This window comes from Cibotium barometz, chromosome 21 (assembly GCF_041138505.1).
Source record: "Cibotium barometz isolate CiBa-2024 chromosome 21, ASM4113850v1, whole genome shotgun sequence".
In the NCBI taxonomy this organism is placed as follows: domain Eukaryota; kingdom Viridiplantae; phylum Streptophyta; class Polypodiopsida; order Cyatheales; family Cibotiaceae; genus Cibotium; species Cibotium barometz.
The window spans coordinates 5626240-5634412 of record NC_141066.1 but is presented as its reverse complement, the minus strand read 5'-3'; positions in this window follow the sequence as shown (position 1 = coordinate 5634412).

Below are 8173 nucleotides of genomic sequence, written 5' to 3'. Positions count from 1 at the left end.
AAGTAAATGCAGAAACCCAAAAGAAAAAAGGGCTAAAACATTGCATAAGAGGCAAAACACAAAGTGGTTGATGGCTCGTCTCGCCATAGCTACTCGTCCTCATCCTTGTTAGCATCATTCTAGTCATCTTCATCATCCTCATCATCATCTTCATTATCGTCACTCTACATGTCAAACAAATAAACAATTATCAATAACTATCACATGACAAGAAAGATATACCAAGGTCATGAATTAGAATGTGATCAAAGAAAATAATATATCTAAACCTCATCATGCAACACATGTTCATTAAGATCCACACCATTGTCACGGAGTGATTTCCACAAATCATATTGATTATGCTTACACCCATATGCATACTCATACTTTGTTTGTGAATGACCAGCAACCACTTTCTCCATACAACACCAATTTATGAACTCTGGGAAAAATTCTCAATTTTGGAACAACTCTAAAGCTTGGAGGTTATATGGTATGAGTTGTTAAATGCAAGATTATGAGACATGGGAGTTTGTGAGTCCTCGATTCCAAACTTGAGAGTCAAGACATGGAATCATGATTTTGGTTTATCATTCCTAGTTTCCACCATATTGGGTCTTAAAGAGGGAGTCTAAAAAGAAAAAATGCATAACAATGGATTAGGGGAAACATGGAATGCCATATTTTTGCCTTTTGTAATCTAAGCCCCTAATTTGTTCAATCTCCATAGCAGCTCCTCATTTTTGAAGTACAATGAGATGGTTATTGGACAAATTGATGTACTTGGGGTTTATGGATGTAGGGCATAAGCCTTAGGCCATTTGTCGAAGGTTAGAATCTCGTAGTAGTTGTAAATTGTGCTAGTTAAGGTGAAAGAATCCATGAGGTGTACTAGGAGCCAGGAGCATTAAAGGTAACTTCCTTTGTTGAATTTGGAAGCTCGAATCTAGGGCATGTAAAGGCTTTAAAAGGCACACATCTAATAGAAATATCATTCTCACTCTCCCATCTTGGTGTCATTGTGCTAATCATTATCTTAATCAGATTGTGCTAATCATTATCTTAATCAAATGGTGATTAGACTAACCATCTAAATTAGCATGTTCATTTTGTCTAAACCATGAGATTTCTCATCATCGATGAGCCAGCATGATGCTAACATTTGGTATTAGAGCTTAGCTCAACATTCCTACTTTCTATATTAACTAAATTAATCACAAGATTAATCTTGAATTAGCCATTAATTCTCTCTTTGTCTTTTTTTTTCTTCTCCTCCACACCCTCCATCCATGGAGGCTCGATTTCTTCTCCCACTCTCAACCATTTCCTAAAATCCAACTTGGAGACTCTCCACACCTCATAAGCAACCATCGCCATTAGGTAGAACTGATGCATCACATTGCGATTTCACCAACAATACCTGTTCAAATTAGCACAGATTTTTTGAGTAAAACACAAATCTCGAGCTCGTCTAGCAAAATCAGACAAATTCCTTGTAGCTTTGGGGGTTTTTTGGGGTGCTCGACACGTCAACAACATAATGATGCAATGTATGAGATTTTAGCCGTGTAGCCCACAAAAGCATATTCTGGTAATCAAGTGATTAATCCATGCTTAATTAAGTTAAGGATATGCTTAACGGGTTCAAATGAGATCGAATATAATTCTATTTCATTGTTGCTCACTCTAAGTCCAACACCCTCATTTGGATACTCCAATAGTGCTCTTTTTTGGTACTCTTAACAGTGAGTTAACCTCACTATTTGGATACTCCAATAGTGCTCTATTTTTTATACTCTTAACAATGAGTTAAACTCACTAATCAAGGTTTAATTGATCTTAATCTCGGTCACTTGGTACAATTAGTGTTTCAATCTTGACATTAGGCACCTATTGTAGCCTCATATCACTTCACATTACAAAAGCCCTTTGATTTAGTGCCTCAAACACTCACTCCAAATCAGTCCATTCATTGTTTAAAAGTTTTTGGGAGTGTGTTTGACATTCATTGCTTAATCTTTCTATCTAGCACTAATAAAATCTATTTGTAAAGAACCTTCCCTCACATTTGCACATGGCTAGCCTTACTAAAATAAACAAATTGGAAGGCTACTCATTTCATACTTAGCAAACTAGGTCAAGTTCACTCTTATGAGGAAGGGTTTGTGGAACATAGCATGTGGCAAGGAAAAGAAACTTACCACAAGGGAAGCTAAAGCTACATGGGTATCCAAAGACGAGAAAGCTCTTGCCATAATAGCTCTGGGTCTTAGTGATGAATTCATTCATCATATCAATGGAATGGATACATCGTTTTTGAAGCTTGGGAACAATTGGAAAAACTCTTTGGAGTACAAGCTAAGAGTTCCAAGATTACCCTGTTAATCCAATTGTTTGAGCTCAACATGATAAAAGAAGACTCTCTTGCTGCACATCTTAACAATATGAAGAGTCTCACAACTCAGCTTGAAGGTATTAAAATGAGCATTGATGAAGACATTTGCATTGCTTTGTTGCTTAAAAGTCTACCATAGGAAGACAATGGAAACATAGTCACTACACTCAGCAATCTACCAATCCCCAAAGTTGGTTGAAATCACTGCACCCTTGATGGAGGAGGAGAAGCAAAAACATGGAGGAACTTCATCTCTTCTCCCATAATGAGGCCTACTACAAAAAGAATACATTCAAAGGGTCTACATAAAAAGCTACTTTCAAAAACAAAGAAAATGGTAAATACAACTTTTGTGGCAAGCTAGGGCACTTCGAGAAGGATTGCTACATCAAGAAGACGATCTTTGCGAACCTCGTGGAAGAAGACAATCAACAAGAAGATGAAGTCAATACTATTGATGCCTCACATGAGGCCAACCTTGTTGTTATTGATAATGAATGGGCCTTCTAGGCCAACTCATTTGCATCCTAATCCATTGTACTCATTATATGCCTTTTGAATCCCACTTACTTTTGTAAACCTACAAACTAGGGTGAGTTCTACGTTGGGGTCATGAACGTGGTCACAAGGGTGGATAAGCCATGAAGCAGCCCATGGGGTACTGCTAGGGGTTGGAGTCATCAATTTGAAGGGGGGATTATTGGAAAAATTGATGTAATTTTGATTTATGGATGTAGAGCATAAGCCTTAGGCCATTTGCAAAGCTTAGAATCTATAAATTGTGCCAGTTAAGGTGAAACAATCCATGAGGTGTACTAGGATCCATGAACATTAAAGGTAACCTCCTTTGTTGACTTTGGAAGCTAGAATCTATGGCATGTGGAGACTAGAATCATGGAGATATTTCTCGAGAGCATAATTGACTTTGATAAGCTACTAAGCATGATTTGAATTTGCTAATTCATCTTGTACTCAGCCTATTTAAGAGGCACACATCTAATGGAAATATCACTCTCACCGTCCCATCCTGGTGTCATTATGCTCATTAATCATATTGTGACTAGGCTAACCATCTAGATTAGCATGTTCATGTTCTCTAAACCATGAGATTTATCATCATCTATGAGCCATCATGATGCTAACAAAGGTATGTGTACCCTCAACCATCACATGGTTAACATTGTGAATAAGTATGATACAGATCATGGATAGAGTTAAAAAAAAAGAGAAACATTCAAATCCAACCATTACAAAATTGAAATCTACCTTTCCGCTATTTTTGTGTCAACATTTGATTTCCAAATTGTTGAGACATCAAGCATTTTAATGAAAATATTCAAAATGTCTATTCTCACTCCCTTGTTACATGGAGGATCAAAAGCCCTACTCCAATGAATGCTCTCATTTTAGAGAGAGTTACCTTGCTGATCAGTTTTTCCATCCCATTTTGCCCCAACGGAACAGTGTACTGGAAAAAGGGGATCTCTGTGGCCTCGGGGGATCATAAGGATCATGCCACTCGGTAGAGTGGAAGATGGATTAGTAAATGGTAATCATGCTTAGTAGCTTAACAAAGTCAATGATGCTCTCTCCAAATCTCTCACTAGAATCTCTCCATGATTGTAGTCTCCAAATCTCTCACTAGAATCTCTCCATGATTGTAGTCTCCACATGCCCTAGATTCTAGCTTGTAAATCCAACAAATGAGTCTACCTTTAATGCTCTTGGCTCCTAGTACACCTGATCATGGATTCTTTCACCTTTACTAGCATAGTTTACTTCTAATGTTGAGAGATTCTAACCTTTGAAAAATGACTCAAGTCTTATGCTCTACATTCATATATCCCAACTACATCAATTTGTCCAAGAATCCCCCCTTCAAATTGATGACCCCGACCCCTAGTAGTATCCCATGGGATGCTTCATGACTTATCCACCCTTGTGACAACGTATATGCCCCCAACCTAGAACTTAGTCTAATTTCTAGGTTTACAAAGTAAGTGAAATTAAAAAGGAATATAGTGAGTACAATGGATTAGGATGCAAGTGAGTTGGCCTACAAGGCCCATTCACTATAAACAACAATGTTGGCCTCATGTGAGGCGCCAGCAGTATTTTCTTCACCTTGTTTTTTATTGTCTTCTTCCACGAGGTTGGTAGAGATCTTCTTCTTGATAAAGCAATCCTTCTCAAAGTGTCCTAGCCACAAAAGCTGCATTTACTATTTTCTTTATTTTTTAAGGCACCCTTTTGATGTAGACCCTTTAGATATATTCTTTGTATAGTAGGCCTCATTATGGAAGAAGTGATGGTTTCTTCCATGTTTTTGCTTTATCTTGTTCTCTTCCTCCATCAAGGATGCAGTGATGTCAACCAACTTTGGAGATGGTAGATTGGCGAGTGTAGTGACAATGTTTCCATAATCTTCCTATGGTAGGCTTCTAAGAAACAATCCAATGTAAATATATCTTTATTTTAATACTTGCAAGTTGAGTTGTGAGACTCTTTATATGGTTAATCTGTGTAGCAAAAGAGTCTTCTTTCATCATGTTAAGCTCAAACAATTGAAGTAGTAGGCTAATCTTAGAGCTCTTGGCTTGAACTCCAAAGGTTTTTCTTCCCAAGCTTCAAAGGATGTATCCATTCCATTGAGTTGTGAGACTCTTTATATGGTTAATCTGTGTAGCAAAAGAGTCTTCTTTCATCATGTTAAGCTCAAACAATTGAAGTAGTAGGCTAATCTTAGAGCTCTTGGCTTGAACTCCAAAGGGTTTTCTTCCCAAGCTTCAAAGGATGTATCCATTCCATTGATATGATGAATGAATTGACACTGATACTACCCAAAGCTATTATGGAAAGATCTTTCTCATCTTTGGATACCCATATAGCTTCAACTTTCCTTATGGATGATTTTCTTCCTTGCCACATGTTATGTTCCACAAACCTTTCCTCATAAGACTGAAGTTGACCTTAGATTGCCAAGTATGAAATGAGTAGCTCTCAAATTTGTTAATTTTGGCAGGGGTAGCCATGGCAAGAGAGAGGGAAGGTCTTACCAAATAATCTCACTATTAAGCAATACAAGGTAGATTCTCAAAAAAATGAAGAGATCTCACTAATGGGCTTGATACAATGATCCAAGATTTCATCTGTGGGTAGCACTTAAGCCCAATGGAGCTCCTCTAGAAGAATTTAACCTCATTGTTTGTGTAGGTGGAGATTTCATCAAAATAGTCAAGAAAAAAGGTGTCAGATCCTATGCGATGTCGGTGAATTCCCTTGGCGTGATAAAGGCCTAGCACAGAGGCTTCAATGTTGTGAAGAAACCTTGGCAAATGAAGGAGTGAGAAAAGATATATGGAAGCTCCACCATAGATAGGTAGAGAGAGAGAAGAGAAATAAGCTAAGATATATAAAAAATTAGGATTAAGCATAGGATTTAGTGGCTAATGGGGGCTCTAATACCAATTGTTAGCATCATGGTGGCTCATAAATGATGAGAAATCTCATGGTTTAGACAAAATACACATTCTAATCTAGATGGTTAGCTTAATCACAATATAATTAAGATAATCATGAGCATAATGACACCAAAATGGGAGAGTGAGAGGTACATCTCCATTAGATGTGTGCCTTTTAAATAGGATGCGTACAAGATGGATTATAAAATGCTAATCATACTTCGTACCTTAACAAAGTCAATGATTCTTCGCAAATCTCTCCATGATTCTCTCCCTAGAATCTCTCCATGATTGTAGCCTCCACATGGCCTAGATTGTAGCTTGCACAGTTGACAAAGGAGGTTGCCTTTAATGCTCTTGGCTCCTAGTACACCTCATGGATTCTTTCACATTTAGTGGCATAGTTTATAACTATTGTGAGATTTTAACCTTTGACAAATGACCTAAGGCTTATGCTCTACATCCATGTATCGCGAGTACATCAATTTGTCCAATAGATGGTTTCTTAAATAATATAACATGATGGAATGTGGGCATCAAACTCAAGTTTGAGGCTTTGGGAATGGGCACTTCGGAAAAAAAACTTTAATCTGATAACTCAAGTCCAAAAGCCCAAGATTTGAATTTCAAGAATAACCTTTTGAAAATAGCATTTTAAACCGCACCCCAAGATTTAAATTTCAAGTATAACCTTTTTGGAAAAGGCATTTCAAAATTGACGTCGTGCTCGTCGTCATTTGTCTTGTAGCTTCCTCCATCTCTGTATCGCTTGGGAGCTCTTTGCACACACACAGTTGTGAGCTCTCTCTATCGGCTGTGAGCTCCATGTACGCACGATTGTGAGCTCTCTATCTACTACGCATAGTGAGCTCTACACAAGCACGATTGCAAGCTCTATGTAAGCACGACTGTGAGCTCTACGCAAGAACGGTTGTGATCTCTCTTGATCTCTCTACCTGCTACTCATTGTGAGCTCTACACAAGCACGGTTGTGAGCTCTAAGCAAGCACAGTTGTGATGATCACTATGCAAGCATGGTTGTGAGCTCTACACAAGAACAGGTGTGAGATCTCTCCATCTCTCTATCTACTATGCATTGTTCTTCTTTCCACTCCACACACAAGATTGTGGGCTCTATGCATTGTTCTTCTTTCTTGAAATTTTACCAAATGTGCTTGTTGTTCCTTTTTCTTGTAGTACTAATCTTTCACTCCCGCTCTCATTCCTCGTGCACGTGAAAACACACACAATCTCTCTCTCTCTCTCTCTCTCCGAGCTTAGCTCTGGTCATTCGAGCGAATATGTGTGTACCCTTGAGCTTTAAACCTTGACAACTCTCTCTCTCTCTCTCTCTCTCTCGGGTAATGCCTCCATGAATATATAAGTGTAGATGGGTTGGAGATTATTCCTTCTATATAAATCTAAAATTATAAAAAATTGAGAAAATACCCTAAAATGTCCGAAATTGGGTGAATACTTTCTAAAACCCTTCAAAAAGTCCAAAATTTGGGTGAATGTTTTAAGATACCGATCGAATGTTTTTACGAAAATACCCCAAGAATAACCAATTGGCAAAGATAAGCCCCTATTTTTTCCTCTCTCACTCTCTCTCTCTCTCTCTCTCTACAAGCCTTGGAATCACATCAAAATGAGCTTCATGGCTGAAATAAGACTTTACTAGTATGAATTTAATTATCGTTGTGGAATATTTATTATTGTTTGGTATGGCTGATTATGAACTTTGTTATTGATTTTGATCAAGAGAGAAACAACATTTAAAGAAGGTACTTAGTGAGGGTGATCATGCAACGAGATGTGCCAATCATCCTTATAGTAGGCTATGGTGGAGTAGAATATAAGGGGTTGCATAGCACATAAGACAAATTTTGGGCAAATTTATTTGAAGATTTGCGCAAGGCCTCTCTCTCTCTCTCTCTCTCTCTGCTACTACGTAACCTGTGGGGCTAGAGGGGATTCACAAGGATGCCTCTCTCTCTCTCTCTCTCTCTCTCTCTATATATATATATATATATATATATATATATATATATATATAAAATGTCAAGCTTTGTTGTGAGAGGCTCGAGGTCAAGTTTCAGTCTCGCTAATGGCTCAAGCTCATGAAGTGTGAATGATCATTTTATGTGCACATAGAGGCTCAATCTCACAAAGTATGTGTATAATAAATTTATGTGCATGTAGATTAAAACTATACCTAGAAGCTCAAGCTCAAGTGCGAGCCTCATAGAATCAAGCTCATGAAGTGTGTGAATGATAATTTTATGTGTGCATCTTAAAACTATACCTAGAGGCTCAAGCTCAAGTTTGAGCCTCT